This window comes from Neolamprologus brichardi, chromosome 13 (assembly GCF_056152115.1).
Source record: "Neolamprologus brichardi isolate AB-2024 chromosome 13, ASM5615211v1, whole genome shotgun sequence".
NCBI lineage: Eukaryota > Metazoa > Chordata > Actinopteri > Cichliformes > Cichlidae > Neolamprologus > Neolamprologus brichardi.
In genome coordinates, this window is record NC_142116.1 from 30,988,835 (window position 1) to 31,013,048 (window position 24,214).

Below are 24,214 nucleotides of genomic sequence, written 5' to 3' on the forward strand. Positions count from 1 at the left end.
GTTTTTAACTCATGGTTTATCTGTCCGTAACGTACTCGTCGAGGATGCGGTGTTCTCTGACCATATGCCTATTTTATGTGACATTGTTCTTTTTAATCCTGTTGTTAAGCGTGCTGCTCGATGTCATCGTGCTTTTGGCTCAGATACCGCCGAGCGGTTTTCCATATTGTTTGACCAATTTATTTCTTATCCTCCTGAGTTGTCCATCTCAGATGGATTCATTTCTTGTTTGGATTCTGCTTGTAAATCTGTCCTCGACAATGTCGCTCCTTTTAGATTCAGACAATGCAAGCCAAAGGCTAGTCCTTGGCTAACTGATTTTACCAGAGCCGCTAGAAAAGGATGTAGAAGATGTGAAAGACGGTGGAAAAAAGATAGACTGTGTGTCTCTATGGAAGCTCTTAAGACTAGCTGGAAAGTCTATCAGAGAGCAGTAAAGGCTGCCAAGCACTCCTATTTTTCTCAACTCTGCCAGCTCGCATAACCCTCGTGTTCTATATAACTCTATAAATTCTGTACTTAATCCGGAAGGCTATATTCTTTTGCACTCTTCTGCGGTTATGTGCAATAAGTTTCTTAATTATTTTGTGGACAAGGTTGCTAGTTTGAGACCTCCGACTCTACCTATTTCTGACCCAGCCATGCATGGTTCTTGCTCCAGTCTGTTCTCTGCTTTTCTACCAATAGTTTTATCTGATTTAGAGAAACTTAAACATCTTACTGCACTGTAAGATGGTTCAAGATACAGTCTGAGACCCCTCTGTTGGTTTAGAGATGGCCTCCTTGAGTCCTCGCTCAAACCAACATTCATCTCCCGTGTCTGTGAAGGTTCTCAGTCATCCAGGTCATCGTAGTCAAAGGAGCTTGCAAAGAAAAGCGTCTGGACTTCTTTAAGTTGCTTGAAGACGTTTCACCTCTCATCCGAGAATCTTCTTCAGTTCTAAGGTCAAATGGTGGAGAGTCCCAGATTTAAACCTAGTGGGAGTTTCCCCCCACAGAGGGACAAAAGGACCCCCTGATGATCCTCTAATCGCCTGAGCCAAGGTGTGAAACTGGCCTGTAGGTGTAAATAGACTGCAGAGTTCTGACGAGGTTGTGTTGTTATTATATTGTTGTTATATGACTCTGTTTCCACCAGGGGACCTTAGGCTGACCCCTAAAGATCTTTTCATATAGTATGTTTTGGGGTTTGAAGCCACAAATAGACTTTTGTTTGTTTTTTGTTGCTGTTTTAATGTGTCTTCAGTTGTTCCCATACTCCTGAGACATAAGAGATCATCAAAGGAGATAGGCCCCCACACCTGGGGGGGGCCTCAGATGTTCCCAGAGAGGTGGAGTCTAAAACCCGACCTGACACATACACACAGACACAAACATGCATTCCCACCCTCACGCACACATAAACTAATACTCAGCACTCGCCCAATGTAGAGACTAACAGAAATGAACACTGTACACACACTCACACTCCCCGAACATACACTCCCAGGTCCAGGTACCATCACCCGCAGAGGGGCAATCCGCCCCCAGACCCAGGAGATGTTACCCTTTGCCCTGGGTTGCAGGGTAGACTGCCTCCGGTCCTGCAGCAGCAGGGAGGCCAGCATCTCAGACCCAGACCAGATGACCACCTCCTCCCCCTGGTCTCCCGCCCCTAACGCCAATCAGAGAATGGAAGTGTGAATACCCCATACCTCTCTCCGCCCACTCATATGTGGTGTTGCTGTGTGCGGTTCTAAAATCTGAAAATCCAAACTGGATGATTGAGCATGCATTAAGACATAAGCAACATAGAGTATGCTGTGCAGCGAATGGTTTCTTCAGACCTCTACACTGAAGAAACCATACAGACCATCCATAAATGCATGGCACAACACAGACGAGGCACCACGACAGGACATCTGCATCTGCACTGCTCTACTGCAGTACCCAAAGCACTTTACACAACATGCCTCATTCAGCGATTCACACACGTTTTCTATCTAATATTCATACTCTCATGGGGTCAATTTGGGGATAGTATGCTGCCCGAAGCTCTTTGGCATGCTGACTGGATAAACCAAGTTTCACCACCAACCTTCCAATTAGGAGACGGCCTGATCTACCTCCTGAGTGGACGAAGCTAGAAACTTTGAGATATTGTAGTTAACATAAGTGATCATGTTGACCATAGTGTCTCAAGGGTATGTCCTGTTATTGTATGTCAGTTAAATCTTAATCCCGTGTCTTACAGAGTTTAAACGCTTAAACACCAGCACACATTTTAGATCCAATAATTACACATGTGCAAATGTAACACAACAATAATTCATCAGAACAGTTGTTTTCAGGGAGGGTTGTCTGTTTAGATCTTTGTTTACTTATAGAATCATTTTCCTTCCTTTATTTTTGTAGTGTGTCAGTGTTACTGAAGCATTATCTTGATTTTTTGTTTAAATATTAAATAAATGAATTAGAAATATATGTATCAAAATCACTTTGATCAGCAAACACATTCTTAAGCCAGGTGAGTCACAAAACTCTCATCCAGTTCTTGTAATCTGCTTATGATTCAGATTTTGATTTAATAATGCTAAAAAATAAAAAAAAAAAGCCCCTTTCTTCAATACGTAAGTGATCCGTGCAAAGCAGTCACTCTGTTTTTTTTATCTGCCTTTAGAAGACATAAAAAAAGGGAAGTGGGTAAACATGTGAGCCACTCTACCAGCACAAACATAGCAGAAATGGACCCAATGTGGACCTCTGCTGTTCTGGAACCCTTCAACACCAGAACCATCACCAGCTGACACCAGCTGGGTCTCAGGAAGGAAAACAACAGCAGTTTGCCTCAGTGACCACACTGACACACCTTCCTGCCAGCAGAGAGAAGTTTGACTTCAAAGACAGTAAATCCATATCAGAGACAAATTTAATTTATTCATATCTTTTCATGCTTTTCATCTAATTGTAACCTCAATAACTTCATTATATTTAATATAATTTTTACAATTTGTCCTATTCTGCCACACATTGCTGCACAATGTGAAACGCTCTGGAGACTCCTCTAACAGAAAATTATATGTACGTTTTTTGCTTTTTCAAGAAGTTCACCATATTTTCCACACTATAAGGCGCACTTAAAAGACCTACACTCACCCCCGAACCCTGTGCCATCAGAAACAGAATTTGGATAAGCTGAAATTTTAGATGGCACTCATCATCAGAAAGGTTGCTGACCCCTGATTAAAAGAATGAGAAGTGTTGATTTTGAGTTTGCTGTCTCAGTGATAGTTGTATATCATATCACTTCAAACAGAGGTGATCCAGTAATGCTGCACTAATGAATTAAACTATTCACTTTAGCTGAAGTTATTAAGTTAGCTAAAGAGTTGGGATGCTGTGTAAGACATAAATAAAGCTAAAACACACCGTTTTGCATGTTTCCCTACTGTAGGGGTCTCTGCAAGCATACAGGGCTCTGAGAGGGTCCAAGATGACAACTTTGGGATTCTGCTAGAAACAGTCGATTTGTTTGTCAAAGCTGAATCCAGGGCAAACTACGCTAAATTAGCATTTTTAGCTAGCAGCTACAATAAGCATAAAAGTTACTGTCCAGCTCTCATTTGTTAACATGACGCTTGTTCACATGTAATACATTTATTACCAAGCTGAGAGTTTATCCGCTGGTCATTTGACATGACGAACGACTTCTGAAGTCTTAATTCAGCTCAAGATGCTGTAGATTCCCGTAACACTTTCGGTCCTCTAGTAAAACGTAGTTCTATTAATCTGAGCTTGATTACTCTTGAACCGGAACCAGATGTTAGTCCCAAAAAACTGAATTGTAGAACTGAAACTGAAAGGTGAGAAGTGAATCTGAAAATATTCGAGAGCTAAATTTTTAAAGGATAAAATACAGTTTCAAAGCAAATGAATTCATTTTTAAAATATAAAATTCAATTTCAATGTAGTGATGATCATTTTCAAACTAATAAATTGAATTTCAAATTAAGCTAGTTCAAATTCAGTTTTAAAAAGCATTTATTCAAGTTACAGTTCACATTCAATCTGAGCAATTTAAATTTGAATTTAACTTTATTAGGGCCTCAACGCTTCATCAAGTAATTCAGTTATTAAAAATCTTGGATGTTTCGTTTAATACACGTCTCTGTAGCCTGACGTTACCACACAGTCCTTTATCAAAGCAACTGATCAACTCCAGCATGAAGAAAAGCAAACTTCCATCCCCCGCCATTTGTTTTACAAAGAAACATGTGCAGAAGCACTCTAGCAGGACAAATTCTCTGCTGCTGCCCTGTACGCTGTCTCATCTCCATCAGAGAGGACCTCAGTCACAGTGATGTCATCAGCAAACCTGACGAGGTACAGAGCGCAGCCCTGTGGGGATCCAGTGCTGAGTGAGTGTGCTGAGAGGACTGACTGAGGTCGGATGGTGAGGAAATCTTTGAGCGGGTGGCAGGGGGATCTGAAGGTGGTCTGATGTGGTGGTGAGGATGTCTGCCATAGTCCACAAAGAGCATCCTCACGTAGTCCTTCCTGTCCTCCAGATGGCTCTGTGCTCTGTGACGGGTGATGGCATCCTCCGTGGACTCTGTGGACTGGTGGGGGTCAAGGCAGGTGGGTAGACAGTGTCTGACATGCTGAGACAGTATCAACACTTCATGACTACAGACGTGAGTGCTGCAGGTCTGTAGTCTTCCAGGCTGTCTATACCAGTCTCTTTGTGGATGGTGGATGCCTTCAGAGGGGAACAGTGGCTGAACAGCCTGGTGATGCCTGTCAGCAGCTCTCCTGGGGTTCACTGCTCTCAAACTCCTCCTGACGTCAACTTCCTGGAGGGAGAGTGATGAAGGTGGCCTCACACCAAGCAAAGACGGTGCTGAGCTCCTCTGTGAGTTTGAGGCTGCGTCTACACTAATGTGTTTTAGTTTGAAAACGCATCGCTTTCTCTCCGCTTCGTCCTCCCGTACTGTTTGTGCCGAGGGAAAGCGCGGCGTTTTGAGAACGCTCTCGAAAACGCACACATTTCAAAACGGTGCTTTCGTGTCGCGAAAACTGAGACTTTCTAAAACAATGACGCATGTTAGTCATGTGATGCAGTCATGTGACCAAAGACAGCAGAGGGCGTTATACAGCAGTTGTTTTGTTTGCTCTCAATTTTGATTAAAGATTAATATCAGCTTGTACATGCTTCAGATAGCTTTAATTCAAATTCTTTAATTCTGCTTTGTGTTGTGATTTTGCGCTACATAAATTAAATGTCACTGAATTAAATAACTGACATCCTAGACTTCTGACTTTCATGAGCTATAAACCATAATAATCAATATTTTTAAAACAGGCTTAAAATATTTCACTTTGTGTAATCAATAGAGAAACATGAACGTTTACCGTTTTGTATGGATTAAACTTTTTCCATTTTCCCCAATTTTTTTAGATACGTATGTTTGGATAAACTATAAATGCTGATAAACATGTAGCTATATAGCTCCTCCCCCTTCTTGTTCCCAGCGTGCGTCTCAAACAGGGGGGGCGTGATTTGATGATGACCTCCAGCTGGGTTAGCGAGCCGTCTGCTCTGGAGCTGAGCCACAGACTGACCCCGCTACGTGATGCTTGTTGTCATTCTTACGTTGAATGACTTGTAAGATGTTTCCAGTTTATCGTGATATAAATGGTCAAAAATGATTTACCTGACTTCTGTTTCAAACCAAATCTGGAGTTTGGGAGGAAGCAGATTTATGATGTGTCTAATTTCTCCCACATGGAGACAGCAGTGTGGACTCACAGAGACAGGAAGCAGGCACTGTGTCTGCAGAGGTCCTTCCTGCCCAGGAGCACAGATCAGGTTAAATGTCATGTTTTTCATGTCCCCCTGCATTGATCTCATGGTCGTCTGTTCAAATGGTCAACAGATCCTTTTATGCCCTTTATGAAATCAATGCATTCCTCTGCCCAACTCATAAAAGCATTTCTGTCTCTCTTGTCCTTCTTGTGCACTCACACACATGCAGGCTGACTTTGCAGCACGTTTTTATGGATAATTATTTGTATGAATTTATAAGGCTATTTGCTGAGCCACACGCTATGAGCTGAAATGAAGTTTCCCATCTTCACCTGACCTTTAGTCATATCTTTTCCCATCTTCCTTTTCTCTGTCTTTCTTGACTTTATGCTTTTATGATTCTCTACTCTTCTTTACATTTTTCAGCCTTTCTCAATTTCAGTTTTCTCCCTCTCAGTTCCTTTTCTGCTTTTCCTTTAGTTATAATACTGTTTGTATCAATTCAAACACAGTATTAAGGACTTTTTTTAATTAACACTTGGAAATGCATGTAAAGCCTGAGGTAAAGAAAAAAAAGTCTAAGAAAATCTATAGCAAAGGAACACAGCAGTGAAAGGAGGGAAATATAAATGATCAACACTTGAATATTAGAGCAGTTACAGCCCTCTCTGATGAGTCCTACCACACCACAGCATTAGCTCCCACCTCCTGTTTCAAGCTCTGAACTGTATGTTCCACATACACCCTCCCCCCCCCCCTCCCCCAACCACAAACGTAACTATCAGACCAACAATCCCCATCCGATGGCAGAAAGTCATGTTGGACTGGGAATAACCTTGTAGTACCATATCACCCTATTAGAGCACTTCGCTCTCGCTCTGCAGGCCTACTTGTTGTTCCTAGAGTATTTAAAAGTAGAATGGGAGGCAGAGCCTTCAGTTTTCAGGCCCCTCTTCTGTGGAACCAGCTTCCAGTTTGGATTCAGGAGACAGACACTATCTCTACTTTTAAGATTAGGCTTCAAACTTTCCTTTTTGCTAAAGCATATAGTTAGGGCTGGACCAGGTGACCCTGAATCCTCCCTTAGTTATGCTGCAATAGATGTAGGCTGCCGGGGGATTCCCATGATGCATTGAGTTTTTCCTTTCCAGTCACCTTTCTCACTCACTATGTGTTAACAGACCTCTCTGTATTGAATCATATCTGTTATTAATCTCTGTCTCTCTTCCACAGCATGTCTTTATCCTGTCTTCCTTCTCTCACCCCAACCAATCACAGCAGATGGCCCCGCCCCTCCCTGAGCCTGGTTCTGCTGGAGGTTTCTTCCTGTTAAAAGGGAGTTTTTCCTTCCCACTGTCGCCAAAGTGCTGCTCATAGGGGGTCATATGATTGTTGGGTTTTTCTCTGTATCTATGAAGCGCCTTGAGGCGACTTTTGTTGTGATTTGGCGCTAAATAAATAAAATTGAATTGAATTGAATATAATACTGCATTTGCACCAACACGACAACCACAGAAACACTCTTTATCTCATTTGGAATAGAGCGGTATCTCCCAGATTTGCTCTGTTTCAATGAAAAGGGAGCGCTTCTCTAGAGTAAGCTCTTCTCCCCATTGAAGTATCCAGCAGTGCGTGGGAAAAAAGAAAAAAAAATCAATTAAAATACAAAAAAAAAGAAAAAGAAAGTTGGAGTAAAGATCAGAGTCCCAGACTTTTCAGCTACCAGTTGAAGTGCATCTTATGAAAAGCTCTTTACCAGTTGCTTTAAGGCAACTGTTGTTTGGGTTTGGCACTAGATAAATAAAATTGGCAGTAGCTGGACACTCACTTCTCTCTGGTACTCTGGTTCATTATGGCTCTTTGCTTTTGGCTCTCAGAGGAGGCAGACGCACTTTTCCTCCTCTCCCTTATCTTCCCTGCTTGTGTCCTTGTCTAGTCTCGTGGTTTTTTGTATTACTTTTCCTGGAACAGTCTCTCATAGTCTGTTTCTAAAACCTAAAGAGAATCATGGATTTGATCAACTGGTCTCTGAATGCTATTGACACACTTTAACGAGAAGTCTGGGCTCAGGAGAGCCCGAGTGCCCTGGAGGGACTTTCCTGCCGGATACACGATGGACGGGTGGCAGAGGATCGTGTGCCTGGCGGGACTGTCGATCGAGGACGCTGAAGATATCTACCTATTCTGAACCATGATAACAGGGTTCTTGCTGATCGGAGCTGGCTTGGCCCTGGCTTATCAGAAAATTAAGAAAGCGGAACCGACTTTAAAAATTACTACTTCGCAGCTAATATGCAATACATAGCTTATTGGCTAGATGACACAGTTATAATGGGAAGTTGGTTGGACATGGAGCGAGAGGACTGTATGCCTTATTCTCTTGGTGCAATTGCATTGTCTCCTGTTCGTTTTAAAAGGACGTACTACAACTGCAACCCAGTTATTCACAATACAATTCAAATCTGGAGACAGATCGTGAAAGAGTATAGACTCAGAGCCTTCTCGCTTTTGACACCTATTACAGCTAATCCTGCATTCAAACCTTCAGTTTTAGACGGGACATTTGATCGCTGGAAGGAAATGGGGTTGTGAAATGTGGGACACCTGTATTTTCAGGGCTCTTTTGCTTCATTTCAACAGCTTAAGGAGAAGGACAATTTATTAGCCTGTGATTTTTTTTAGATACCTTCAAATAAGGAGCTATGTAAGGTCCCAACTACAACAATTTGAGTTTGCAACTCCAGGTAAGCTTGCCTGGTGGATTGTATAACAGGAAAGCATGCGGTTGCTTTTATATATGAGATATTACAGTCACTCCGACAGAAGGATACGAGTAAAATAAAATCAGCTTGGGAAAAGAAATTGGGGTCAGAAATTCATAATGAAATCTGGACTAAAGGGCTCCGTTATGTTAATTCCTGCTCTATCAACGCCCGACATAGGTTAATTCAGTTTAAAATTTTGCACAGATTGCACTACTCACAGATTACTGTTTTGTAATTGTATTGGCTGTTCAAACCCCCCCAAGGCTGCCCGCTGGGATTGAAACGATGGGACGAGGCGCGACTTCTCAGAACGGGCTCACTGAATGCAGCATGGTTAAGAGCTTGGAGACAAGGACCAGGATTTTTTGTCTCAGTAGAGGAGATTTATCTATGACATCATTTATGTGCCTAACACCCAAAGAAATCAAGTCCTGACCAACCAGCCCCAACATGTCCAGCTGGATAACCACTGCTCATCTACCAACACCGGTGTACCGGTGTGTGATTAGCTCTTTACTCTACTCCCTCTTCACCCATGACTGCAAGAATCTGCAAAAATCATCAAAGACCCCAGCACATGGACTCTTCACCCTCCTGCCCTCTGGGAGGCGCTACAGGAGCCTCCGGACTAAGACCACCAGGTAGCTGACAGCTTCTTTCCTTCAGCTGTCAGACTCCTGAACTCTGCCTCCTGACATCTGACCCACGTTAAACTCATGGACTGAACATACACAATGGACAAAACAAACAAATGGACAACTGTACCCTCAAACACACAATAATAACATGGACTGAACCACCACTCACAACCACTAGCACTTTATATAACCTCTGTAGAAATTAGGCACATATCTCACTGACTTAAATGGTAAATGGTCTGTATTTGTATAACACTGTACTTCGTCCCTAAGGACCCCAAAGCGCTTCACACTACATTCAGTTCCCGTTCTGTAGATGCTGTATAGACAATCATTCTGTACAATACAATCATTATAATTCCACAACTTGCATAGTTCATATTTCTGTATACCTTGTATACTCACTACAGCCTATACATACTTATACTTGTAGCATATTTATAGCCAGTGATGGGAATAACGGCGTTACAAGTACTTTTTTCAGTAACGAGTAATCTAACTAATTACTATTCCTATCGTTACAACGCCGTCATCGTTACTAACAGGAAAATGCGGTGCGGTTGAAGCTGTGTTCAGCTTACTGCATCTTATATCAGCTGCACGGAGCTGTAAGTAATCTGGGCGCTACAGCTTTAAGCAGCTGTGCGCCCGCGGACGGCGATCACTTTCTGGTAGATGATCACTTTTTGGCACAACCCCCTTGAGCTAGGGGGCAAAACAATCACATGAGTGCTGCTGTTTGACTGAGGAAGAATATAGTAGTTGTGGTAAGTCAATCACATGACCACTTTAAGATAACAAAGCAACAAGGTGACATATACCAGCTCTTAAATTGTGTTGATAGGCCACGTAAAACCAGATAAACAATATATACGCTGCGTTTTTTCCTCAATATTTTCATCACATTTGCTGTCTGAGGACAGCGCAGCGAGCACGCTCTGCTTATGACCAAAAAATTAAAAAGCAGAACAAAAGAACGCCTGTTTGTGTTGGTGGAAAAATGCACCATGTCGACCAATCAAAAAAATGATATGGCAACATGACGTTTGGTTGGTTAGGAAGTGGGGGAAGTTTTAGGAGTGACAGCGAGAGAGAGAGAGAGTTTTGAGATGTGAGAGATTTGTGACATTTAGTGTGTTTGGACTGTGTAGTTAGTGTGTAGTGTTGTGGACAGTTTTGTGTTGTAAATGGTAAATGGTCTGTGTTTGTATAGCGCTTTTCCAGTCCCTAAGGACCCCAAAGCGCTTTACACTACAGTCACACACACATTCACACACTGGTGATGGCAGCTACATTGTAGCCACAGCCACCCTGGGGCGCACTGACAGAGGCGAGGCTGCCGGACACTGGCGCCACCGGGCCCTCTGACCACCACCAGTAGGCAACGGGTGAAGTGTCTTGCCCAAGGACACAATGACCGAGACTGTCCGAGCCGGGGCTCCAACCGGCAACCTTCCGATTACAAGGCGAACTCTTGAGCCACGATCGCCCCTTGTGTGTCAGAACAATGAGGCGACTGCTGTCTCCAGGTAGAAAACAGTATGTAAAAATGAAAACATAACCGTAAATGTAAAAGACACGTGAGGTTGTGCTGAAAAGAATGAGACCAAACAAGACAAAGTAAACAGTTTTTAAAGGTTAAATGTGGAGGAAACATCAAAAGTAGTTAAAATGGCCAATTATACCCTGGACCCTAAACATTTCTTTTTTCTTTTTTTTAAAGTAACGCAATAGTTACTTTTCAAGTAATTAATTACTTTTAGAATTTGGTAACTCAGTTACTAACTCAGTTACTTTTTTGAAGAAGTAACTAGGAACTATAATTAATTACATTTTCAAAGTAACTTGCCCAACACTGTTTATAACACACCTTCATACTGTGTACATTGTAACATAATAGACCAATATTTTGTATCCTCATACCTATACCTACCCTATAACATATATCTATATGTAATATATCTATATTATTGCTAAAGCACTTCTGGATGGATGCAAACTGCATTTCATGGCCTTGTACTTGTGACATGTGCGATGACAATAAAGTTGAATTCTATTCTAAAAAGGTGTTGTCATTTCAGAGGTTTAATTTTATGCACATTACAATAAATATGCCTCAGTATTTGAAATTAAAATAATGAAAACTGGATATTTTCCCTCTGCTTCCCTCCTCGATGCTCATCATCTTGTTTCTGAGAGCCTGCCGCTCACCAGGTCATTAATGCACTTCAAGGATCCTTGTTAGCAAGAGACTATTAACGAGCCCTTGACTCTGCACCCTAGCATACCTATTACAATCTCAGTAGCAGATTTCTCTGTAACACAACTGATGTATGAAGGAAATAAGTGGGTGAGGTCGTCATCAGCATCTCTCATCTGCAGATAGTAGTTGAAAACATTAAAAAAAAGTTAGAAAGAATATCTGAACAAAATCTTTCAATCATTCCAGTTCAAAGCCGAATATTAACCCAAACAAATACAATGAAAATAACTTCTTCCTTTCACATATGTAGGACTTGATTGACTTCATTAGTTTAGTTGGCATGCTCTTAGCTAATTAGGAACATAATGAACCACTGGATTAAAGCTATTTACTCATTTCACATCATTTATAAGGCTTTTACAGGCACTTTGAAATACTGTTGTTGGATGATTAAATATTGTCTTCTAACTGTCTCTTGCTCTGAGTTTAACACCAGAGGTCATCGTGCTTTTGAGGTTATTACCCCAAACTCCGGGAAGCCTTCCTCAGTCAATCAGGTCGGCTGACTCTGTTATTTGTTTTAAGCCATTTTTATAAGTTAGTATTTCCTTAATCTTTTTAGCTTCATTTTTTCACCATAGTTTGCAACCTTGCATGCATGTACAGTGGCTTGCAAAAGTATTCGTCCCCCTTGAACTTTTCCACATATTGTCACATTACAGCCACAAATATGAATCAATTTCATTGGAATTCCACGTGAAAGACCAACACAAAGTGGTGAACACGTGAGAAGTGGAACGACAATCATACATCATACATAGTACAGATGTATAAAGTTGTGATCTTGGCATTTTCACATCTAGCTAGATCTACACAAATTATTTCTATTCAGTTTGTTCGAAACTGCTTTTAGCTAAAGTAAAGTTGCAGATTGCCAGGAAGAGAAAAAAAAACGTGCTAAGTTGAAGAAAGAAATGGAGACAGATGTTTAAAAAAAGACATGGCAGGAGAGGAAGACGGAAGATTATATTCAAAGTTCAGACTGTTAAGAAAGTGAAATTTCATTTACATGGGCCAGATTTACTTGCATGTTCTGCCAGTACAAACTGGGTGTTTACAAAGAGGGCACAGTGACAGGATCTATTCCTATTTTGTTCCGTTCTTAAGGTACAAAATATATGGAGGAAGCATACAAAGTAAACAGACTGTACTTTCTATCTAACATCCTGAGTCACAGCTTCACTCTTCATTCTAAAATTAACTTCATCAAGTCATGAAGCTCGTCACATGAATTACGTGCATGTTTAATCCTGACCTGGTTATTCTCACTGAGCAATCACGTGGAGAAGACGACAACATCAGAGAACAATTTGCCAAATATTTCTGCCAAAACATCTTAGCAAACTGGTTCTTTAAAATTATTCAGGTTGAAATCGGCATATCGGAACAGCTTGAACATGTTAGCATGTTAAAGTGGGATCAACTTTTCTACAACTTGTGATTATATTTCACTTACATGACTTAAAATTCAAATTCTATTTCAAGCAACAGAATGGGCAGTTGAAGGATTTCTTTTAAACTAGCAACAATCAGTACACCCTGCTATGCGTTACATAGATGGGGCTACAAATACATATAAACTAATCACAGGCACTTACACTTCTCTAAAGCTCATTAACTAATTGAGACTGCCGGTTGAGGAACCGCAGTGGGTTCAAATTCATGCAGTCGCTCATGTCATGATTACAATCTTTCAGTCTCCCCCAGTGGTAGTAAAGTTATCCAGACGTATGTACTAAGGCCACCTGTTGTTACAGTAAAATTAAATTATTGCATCCACTCCTTCTATAACCCATAAGGATAAGCACTGAAGGGGAAGGAGGACACACATTTGAAAGCCCTTATAGAGGTATGCGTTTTCAAAAAAATGGTGATTTGTCAAATTGTACATACACAGTACAGTTTGAGTTAAAACATTTTTACATATATTTTAGGCTTCTAATACAAAGCAGTAATTACTATCCTTTGCTCTTCCTTTCGCTTACTAGACTGTGTTAGTAGTCACTACAAATATTCAGAAGATGAGACACATGGCCGTGCCGTTAAACTTTAATGGACAAAGATAAGCTTTGGCTGAGGACACATTCTCTCTTGACTGTCATCAGTTCGATAGCGTTTCTGAGTTTATTATCTTTAGTTCTTGGTTCTTTCTTACTCATGTTTGCTTCCTTTTTGTGTCCTGTCTGTCCTAGTCTCGTCTTTGTCTCATGTGTTTGTGTCTATCTGGTCTCACTGTGTTTTGTCTCCATGACTGTCTGATTTCCCATATATCTGGCTTTTGCCCTTTTGTCTCCCTAGTCAGTCTAGCCTGATGTTTGATCATCTCTGCTCTCTTTTTTTAAGTTCACATTTCTTAGTCTGTCTTAGTGTGTGCGTTACTTCCTGTTTTTTGACAGTCCCTCAATCCCATGTGTTTGATTCTCACTTTTGCTTCCCCTGTCCCGTCAGCTAGATTCTATTCAGCTCTGTTCCTCGGGTGTGTCCACTCTGCCCTAATTTATACCAGAACTTCAGTTAAGCTAAACGTCTCATTCTGTATTCCAAAAGCAGAGAATATCCTTTTACTTGAAGCAGCCTCGAGGATATACTGCTGTATATCCTCAGCAATGCTGTTGGTTCTTCAGAGGAAGCTATTTGACCCACATCGTCAGAGAGCAACAGAAAGAAGCATTTTTTTAACTGTCTTCTTCCATGTTTCTGTGCAGTTTAACACCTCTTCTATGACCATCAATGCCTCTGCTGCTAGAACAAACATTTTTACCTACATGGTGATTAATTCTCCATATTTCACTGATCATTAATCTGACACCAAATCTCTGAAACCCACACATGGATTTTCAATTACACAATGTCAAAGTGACTACAAAGCAGCAACAAGCAAGTGTAGCTGTTGCTGTTCTGTGAGTCTATTGTGCAAGTGGTGTGATATTCCCATGTAGAAAGGACAGCCCTTACTCTGGGCTCCCTCTTTATTCTGGCAACTGGTCCAAAGAAAACAGCACACAGTCTTCATTAACAGTGTGCAAAGCAACTGCAACCTTCAGTTCCGTTAAAAAGAATTAGAACAATTACAATCTCATAGAGAAACATTAGAGTGCAAGTCAAAAAGCACCAGACTAGCTAACGAGTATTACAAAACTGACAACAGCATCGCTCACAAGCACCTACCACCAGGAGTTTTTTTTCCTTTGCTGAGGCATGCGCTGTGCAGCAATTTGGAACTTTAACAGTTGCAGTTGCTGTGTTTGTCCACCAGGTGGCTCCAACTATTCACAAAGCACATCAATTTTGAGGAAATTCATTAAGCTATTTTCTAACTCTGTTACACAAGTAGCATAGCATCCACCAGAAGCCACCACAGTGAAAGGGCTGATAACACAGCAGCAGCTGAGCAGTCCTCACGCTCACATAAAGAACACACATGCAATCTCCTTGCCTCTCCTAATGACGTGTGCTTGAATTTAGTCCTCTCATGGATCAGCATCTTTAGTGAACCTTCTAAAATCTCTCAGTGTTTCTTTATTTTATTTCAGTGAGCCGCCTCACAGATGACAGACTGTAATGTACACAGGGCTTATAACTACTTACTCAAAGCACTTCAGTCTTTACCCACACAGTCACACTCTGATGGTTGCAGAGTAATCAAGGCTTTAGACCTTTCTGCAACAGCCTTAGTGGCTCCTTTCTTTTCCCCTTGTCCTCTCATTTCCCTTTTTTTTAGTCCTGTGTGTCTGTGTTACGGCCCGTGGCCATAGGAAATCTGTGTTAGCTGCTGTGTTGTGTTTCTTTACTGTGTTTTAAGAATCTCTGCAGGTCCTTCCTCTAATAAAGAGCAGTGGGCTGCTGATTGGACCATGGATCGTGTGACTGGTTTCAATCAGCCGCTCTGACAGCTGCAGGGAGAAAGCGCCGTTTCGCTTTGAACTGTTTTCTCCTGTTTCTGGGTGAGGAAGCGAGGGATAGTATTGTCATTTGTTTGTTTTGTTTCTTTCTTACGGTGTGTTCACACCAAATGCGATAGATGCGACCAAAAACGCGCCAGACGCCCCTAACTTGACACGTGCAAATTCGCACCTCGATGCGTGTCGAACGCGAATTAAACGCGCGTGAACCGGAAATGTGGGAGGAAGTTGTGCCAGACGGTATGTTTGCTAGATGGCAGCTGTCGCTCTAGCGTTTGACGAGAGAGTCTCCCTCCTCTATTTACTGTGGAGAGCAGAGCAGCGGCGTTAAGGACGTCCTCGCCGTACCTGGGTCCATCAGGTCCTCCAGAGGCGTGAGCAGTTTGGTGAGTTTCACCATTTGCTCGTGGAGCTGCGCCTTTAATTCTGTCCCTCGCCCAGTTTGAGGACCTGCTGTCCCGCGTCGGTCCCACCGTCGCCCGCCTAGACACCAACTACAGGCGCACAATCCCACCTGCAGAGCGCCTGTCCGTCTGCCTGCGGTTAGTAAAAGTGTTTAATACGGTAGTCCTTTATTGATACCAGTGTATAAACTATCGTTGACACACTGCTAACATGGATGTGCTATGCTATCAGTAAATGCCGTCGATGTTTACTGACAGCAAACGGTGGTACGGAGACGACTGTTTATAATATTTCTAGTGATACTCAGAAGGTCTCATCAAGTCCCGATTTAATTCAATTTATGATTGGTTGTCGGGGGAGTTCAGATATTTCCAACTCGAGCGGTAGACGTGATACGCACGAATGCACAAAATGCAACACAAAAACTGACGCGCGTATTTTTATTCGAGCGTCAAACGCGCCCGACGCGCTACTTTGAAACGCGTTGCGTTGCGTTGCGTTGCATTGCGTTGCGTTATTTATTATTTGCCCGGGTTCACCCTGGAGTTGCGCTTCTTGTCACTTAATAAAATCACCTTTTTCTACTCATAGCCGGGTTCGTTGTTTGGCTTGGGAAAAAGGGCGGGTACTTGCTTCTCTCTCCTCAGAATCTTATGTGCGTCTCTACACGCCTAGACTAAAGGCGTAACAATCTGTATTCTCTCTACATTTGTTGGGTTCGTTTATAAGAGAAGATGATCCAAACTCAAAATGAGATTGATCAGAACAGTCTTCCTCTGTTAAACCTGTTTCAGGGGTCCCAAGAAAGTGAGACTACTCTGCCACTCCTCTAATAATAGTTACTGGGCCTATAGGACATCAGCCTAGCTTATCAAGAGTGCAACATGAGGTCAATTGGAAATGTCTGATCACACAATTGTTACATAGTGAAGGGCAACAAAAAACCTTTAAAACATGGGAGAAAATCTCCTGTTTCAGTATCTTCTTTCTGGTTTCCTCGATCTCATCCTGACTTTCCAGGTCCTCCAACATACTCCAACAAAGGACATCTGAAGCTGTGTATTTAAGAATGAAAGCACAACCAAACGTACACACACCTCCCTTCTGTGCCAGGAGCAAGACATTCCTGTCCTATATCAGTGACGTGACCACATCTGAGTCTTTTCCTCCACAGAACCAAAATAGGTCCACCCTGAAAGAAGTATCTGAGAGGCGTTGAACTAATTCAGAATGTTTATTATTTTATTACCATGCAGGCTGCACGTCACCTACCTCTGTGGCATTATATGAATTCGACATGTGCAATTACCCTCTTAGACCGGTGGTGTGGTCATGTTGGACACCACTAAATACTAGAGGTGGGAATCACCATACATCCCACGATACGATATTATCACAATACTTAACGCACGATACGATATTATTGCAATTTTTTAAAATATTTTGCGATATTCAGATTCTGTACATAAAGGTAAACTTTATCAATATTCATTTTCTCTAATATCAAAGTCTCACACTCAGTCTTTCTCTCATTTCAGTTTTATTGTTGACAAACTGAACGGTTTGTATTACAGTCTAGTCCAACTTAACTGAATCAACCATCTGGTACAATTATAGCTATTCTGAACTATGCAGTTTATGAAAACTATGCAGCCCCTTCAGCAACTGAAGAATTTGAAAGTAAATTAAAACAAAATATAATTTTACATTAAATAAAAAGGTTTTAAACTTAATTAAAATAAAACATGTCTTAAATTAAAATAAGTAAACTGTCATGTTTGTTGCTGCCAAAACAAGTGAAACACATTTGGACAGTGAAGGAATGTCAGGATTCTTGCTCAGAAAAAGGATCAACATGCTCTGAAGTCAGAGCACAAAAACCTTTTTGTAACAAAATATCGATTTCTGCTGTCCCTGTATCCATACATTATTAGCAAACAAAATATCACCATACTACACAGTATCCATTTTTTCCCCACCCCTACTAAATACTGAGATCTCAAAACATAACAGTTAGCGTAGGTATGGTTCATATGCAAAGCAATGTAAACTTTTTGATTCTTTAAACATCGAGTTTTCTCTGAGTAAGATGGAAATAGCAGCTTCTGGTGACGTTCAGTCTTGCAGCATCAATGAGACAGTCATCTGTATCAAAATACACAAATCCAAGTCATTTATTTCAGAACTGAAATTCATGTCTTTAAAATGAAATCACCGATCTTTGGTTTCTAAAAGAAAAAGAAAGAAAAAAAACAAATGAAACAAATAAAAATAGGATACAGCACAACATAAGCTAAGTTAGTGTTCAGTGAGAGGGACATTACTTGAATCACTGTCCTAGAATTTGAATTTTAGAATTTGGATTCTGTTCAATGGCAAATGCAGCGAAACAACACAAACATGTATTTTTGAAAGTTTTTACGGATGCCAATTTGATCCTTTCTGTCCCATATAAGATGTGTGGCTGCATCAAAATGCTTGTTTTTTTCTGGAATATGGCTGGGTTTTTTTTTCCATGTTGTCCAGTGTTGTTAAGTGTATTTCAGCAGCAGTTGTCATCCTCTAGGGCTGCTCGATTATGGCAAAAATGATCATCACGATTATTTTCACTGAAATCTCGATTATTTGACGATATTTATTTAACAATAACAATGTGTTGAATAATGACTTTAAAAAATAATATAAAATAGTGCAAATACTGATAACAGTGCAAATGTTTGCAATATAAGAAATAAATGAAAAATGTAAACATCTATGTTTGATTGATTGAATCTTTATTTTGAACATGTTAAAAAAGTACAACAACATAGAATTAAAAGAGACAAATAAACAAAGCAAAACAAAAAGAAAACGAGCAACCACAACTACAAATATCTTTTATGTTCAAAAAGGAGCAGGAAGAAGCATGAGCTTATTTAATCCCACCCCTTTTCCACTATAGGTATAGGTCACTTGGTGTTCGCTCGCTCTGTGGTATAGTATCGCTTCCTGTTCCTGCTCAAACACAGTGGTGTTTCTGAGTAGCTTATTTGCTTAGCAGTTTAATTAACAACTTTTAAATACATTCTTTTTTCACAGTATAATCTTCACGTGCTTCATCCGAAGCACACTTTCTGTGTACTCACTACCTAATTTATAGCCAAAGTATTCACTCACTGTCTCTGTACTGTTTCGCTAGCTTAGCTTAGCTCGTAGCCGACCCGTTAGCACCATGGCTACTTCACCTGTCCCTTCTGCACTTTCTTCCTCATTGTGTCAGATGTTTAGTTACTCCTTGGCCTCCTTTAGCAGTAATGATATCTGTAACAAATGTAGCATATTTGCAGCTCTGGAGGCCAGGATTACTGATCTGGAGACTCGGCTTTGCACCTTGCACTCACCCTTAGCTAGCCAGGCCCCTGTAGCTGGTGCAGCCGAAGATAGCGTAGGCCCCGCTAGCTGTTCCCCGGCAGATCCCAAGCAGCTGCGGAAAGAGGGCGGCTGGGTAACGGTGAGGAGGAAGCATAGTCCTAAACAGAAGCCCCAGGTACACCACCAACCCGTTCATGTGTCTAACCGTTTTTCCCCACTCGGTGACACACCCGCTGGGGGTCAAACTCTGGTAATTGGTGATTCTGTTCTCAGACATGTGAAGCTAGAGACACCGGCAACCATAGTCAATTGTCTTCCAGGGGCCAGAGCAGGCGACATTGAAGGAAATTTAAAACTGCTGGCTAAGGGTAAACGTAAATTCAGTAAAATCATAATTCACGTCGGCAGTAATGACACCCGGTTACGCCAATCGGAGGTCACTAAAATCAATATTGAATCGGTGTGCAACTTTGCCAAAACAATGTCGGACTCTGTAGTTTTCTCTGGTCCCCTCCCCAATCAGACCAGGAGTGGCATGTTTAGCCGCATGTTCTCCTTAAATTGCTGGCTGTCTGAGTGGTGTCCCAGAAATGATGCGGGCTTCATAGATAATTGGAAAACCTTCTGGAGGAAACCTGGTCTTGTTAGGAGAGACGGCATCCATCCCACTTTGGATGGAGCAGCTCTCATTTCTAGAAATATCGACAAATTTATTAAACCCCTCAAAATATGACTATCCAGAGTTGGGACCAGGAAGCAGAGTTGCAGTCTTACACGCCTCTCTGCAGCTTCTCTCCTCCTGCTACCCCCCCAAAAACCCATCTCCATAGAGACTGTGTCAGCTTCCAAAAAGACAAAAAACAAACTAAAAACCAGCAACAAACAACTTAAACATTTACAAAGAAAGAACAATACAGTATCCACATCTGAACCAAAGAGTAAAACAGTGAAATGTGGATTATTAAATATTAGGTCTCTCTCCTCCAAGTCTCTGTTAGTACATGACTTAATAATTGATCAACAAATTGATTTACTCTGCCTTACAGAAACCTGGTTGCAGCAGGATGATTATGTTAGTTTAAATGAATCAACACCCCCGAGTCATTCTAACTACCAGAAATCTCGAAGCACAGGTCGAGGGGGCGGTGTGGCAGCAATTTTTCACACCAGTCTATTAATTAATGAAAGACCAAGACAGACTTTTAATTCATTTGAAAGCCTGATGCTTAACATTGTCCACCCCAGCTGTGAAACTCAGAAACCAGTCTTACTTGTTATCATCTATCGTCCACCTGGGCCTTACACAGAGTTTCTGTCTGATTTCTCAGACTTTATATCTAATTTAGTTCTGAGCTCAGATAAAATAATTATTGTGGGTGATTTTAACATCCATGTTGATGCTAAAAATGACAGCCTCAACATGGCATTTAATCTGTTGTTAGACTCAATTGGTTTCTCTCAAAATGTAAAAGAACCCACCCACCACTTTAATCACACTCTAGATCTTGTTTTAACATATGGCATAGAAACTGAACATTTAACAGTGTTTCCTGAAAACCCTCTCCTGTCTGATCATTTCCTGATAACATTTACATTTACAATAATTGATTACGCAGCAGTGGAGAGTGGACTTTATCAAAGTAGATGTCTTTCTGAAAGCGCTGTAACTAAGTTTAAGAATATAATCCAGCCACTGTTATCATCGTCAATGCCCTGTACCAACACAGAGCAGAGCAGCTATCTGAACGCTACCCCAACAGAGGTCGATTATCTTGTTAATAATTTCACCTCCTCACTACGTACGACTCTGGATACTGTAGCTCCAGTGAAAACTAAGGTCTCTAATCAGAAGTACCTGACCCCGTGGTATAATTCTCAAACACGTACCCTAAAGCAGATGACTCGTAATCTGGAGAGGAAAAAAAGAGGAAAAGTCAGAGCTCTTTTGAGCCAACCATCCCTTTAACGTTAACTAGTGATGACTTCATGAACTTCTTCACAAATAAAATTTTTATCATTAGAGAAAAAATTACCAATAATCATCCCACAGATGTAATATTATCTACAGCTACTCTTAGTTCCATTGATGTTAAGTTAGACTCTTTTTCTCCAATCGATCTTTCTGAGTTAACTTCAATAATTACTTCCTCCAAACCATCAACGTGTCTTTTAGACCCCATTCCTACAAAACTGCTCAAAGAAGTCCTGCCATTGATTAATTCTTCGATCTTATATATGATCAACCTATCTCTAATAATCGGCTATGTACCACAGGCCTTCAAGCTGGCTGCAGTTAAACCTTTACTCAAAAAGCCATCTCTAGACCCAGCAGTCTTAGCTAATTATAGGCCAATCTCCAACCTTCCTTTCATATCAAACATCCTTGAAAGAGTAGTTGTCAAACAGCTAACAGATCATCTGCAGAGGAATGGTTTATTTGAAGAGTTTCAGTCAGGTTTCAGAGTTCATCACAGCACAGAAACAGCTTTAGTGAAGGTTACAAATGATCTTCTTATGGCCTCTGACAGTGGTCTCATCTCTGTGCTTGTCCTTCTTGACCTTAGTGCAGCATTCGATACTGTTGACCATAATATCCTATTAGAGCGATTAGAACATGCTGTAGGTATTACAGGTATTGCACTGCAGTGGTTTGTATCATATCTATCTAATAGACTCCAATTTGTGCATGTAAATGGAGAGTCCTCTTCACACACTGAGGTTAATTATGGAGTTCCACAGGGTTCAGTGCTAGGACCAATTCTGTTTACATTATACATGCTTCCCCTAGGCAGCATCATTAGAAGACATAGCATACATTTTCACTGCTATGCAGATGACACCCAGCTCTATCTGTCCATGAAGCCAGATAACACACACCAATTAGTTAAACTGCAGGAATGTCTTAAAGACATAAAGACTTGGATGGCCACTAACTTTCTGCTTCTTAACTCAGATAAAACTGAGGTTATTGTACTCGGCGCTGAAAAGCTTAGAAATATGGTATCTAACCAGATTCTTACTCTGGATGGCATTACCTTGGCCTCCAGTAACACTGTGAGGAACCTTGGAGTCATTTTTGACCAGGACATGTCCTTCAACGCACATATTAAACAAATATGTAAGACTGCGTTCTTCCATTTGTGCAACATCTCTAAAATTACAAATATCCTGTCTCAGAGTGACGCTGAAAAACTAGTTCATGCATTTATTACTTCCAGGCTGGACTACTGCAATTCATTATTATCAGGATGTCCAAAAAACTCCCTGAAAAGCCTTCAGCTAATCCAAAATGCTGCAGCAAGAGTACTGACAGGGACTAGAAAGAGAGAGCAGATTTCTCCTGTTTTGGCTTCCCTTCATTGGCTTCCTGTTAAATCCAGAATTGAATTCAAAATCCTGCTCCTCACATACAAGGTCTTAAATAATCAGGCCCCGTCTTATCTTATTGACCTTGTAGTACCATATTACCCTATTAGAACACTTCGCTCCCGCTCTGCAGGCCTACTTGTTGTTCCTAGAGTATTTAAAAGTAGAATGGGAGGGAGAGCCTTCAGTTTTCAGGCCCCTCTTCTGTGGAACCAGCTTCCAGTTTGGATTCGGGAGACAGACACTATCTCTACTTTTAAGATTAGGCTTAAAACTTTCCTTTTTGCTAAAGCATATAGTTAGGGCTGGACCAGGTGACCCTGAATCCTCCCTTAGTTATGCTGCAATAGATGTAGGCTGCCGGGGATTCCCATGATGCATTGAGTTTTTCCTTTCCAGTCACCTTTCTCACTCACTATGTGTTAACAGACCTCTCTGTATTGAATCATATCTGTTATTATTTCTGTCTCTCTTCCACAGCATGTCTTTTATCCTGTCTTCCTTCTCTCACCCCAACCGGTCGCAGCAGATGGCCCCGCCCCTCCCTGAGCCTGGTTCTGCCGGAGGTTTCTTCCTGTTAAAAGGGAGTTTTTCCTTCCCACTGTCGCCAAAGTGCTTGCTCATAGGGGGTCATATGATTGTTGGGCTTTTCTCTGTATCTATGAAGCGCCTTGAGGCGACATTTGTTGTGATTTGGCGCTATATAAATAAAATTGAATTGAATTGAATTGAACTATCTAGTAATTTATAGACTACCGAAATACCTCCTTGCAATCACATTATATGTCATGTGTATTTTTTTTTTTTATTATTTATTTATTTTATTTATTTATTTATTTATTTATTTATTTATTTATTTATTTATTTATTTATTTATTTATTTATTTTTTAATATATATACATATATGTTTCTATCTATCCATACATACGTATTTACACATACGCACATATACACATTTTCAATAACCCCATCAACACCTCAAAGGATACACAACCTACAAATATATATATACCCATACCAACATACCCGTGCACCCGCACACACATGAAAATATTAGACAAGAACACCCTATCAAATCTCTACCTCCTCCCTGTACCCTGTAAAAACCATCTCCTTAAACCGCTTTTTAAACTGTGCCATGCTCGGACATTGCTTTATATCTTTACTTAGTCTGTTCCACAGCTTCACTCCACACACAGAGATGCAAAAACTTTTTAATGTTGTACGGATACGAGGATGTTTTAAATTTAATTCCCCCCTCAAATTGTATCCCCGTTCCCTTTTAGAAAACATTTTTAGAATATTGTCAGGAAGCAGGTTAGTTATTGCTTTATATATAATTTGTGCAGTGAGAAAATGAACCAGATCTGTGAATTTGAGAATTTTTGATTTTAAGAATAGTGGATTTATATGATCTCTGTAACCGGTTTTATGGATTATCCTTATGGCCCTTTTTTGTAATATAAAGATTGATGATAGCGAACATTTGTAAGTATTGCCCCACACCTCTGCACAGTAATTCAAATACGGTGCAATCAGGGAACAATAGAGAATGTGGAGTGATTTGTGGTCCAGAATGTGTTTTACTTTACTCAGGATTGAGACACTTCTTGAAATTTTGTTATGTATATGATTTATATGAGACTTCCAGTTTAATTTATCATCTATAATCACACCAAGAAACTTATGTTCAAGTACTCTTTCAATTTCCACACCATCTATATGAATCTGCACTTGT

General features: G+C 40.8%; 1 protein-coding gene across 2 annotated transcripts in view; it reads right to left on the reverse strand.

The window, feature by feature from the left end:
- Nucleotides 1–24,214, reverse strand: part of LOC102785259 (receptor-type tyrosine-protein phosphatase gamma-like) — a 327,441-nt gene that overhangs the window by 187,449 nt on the left and 115,778 nt on the right. The window lies entirely within an intron of this gene.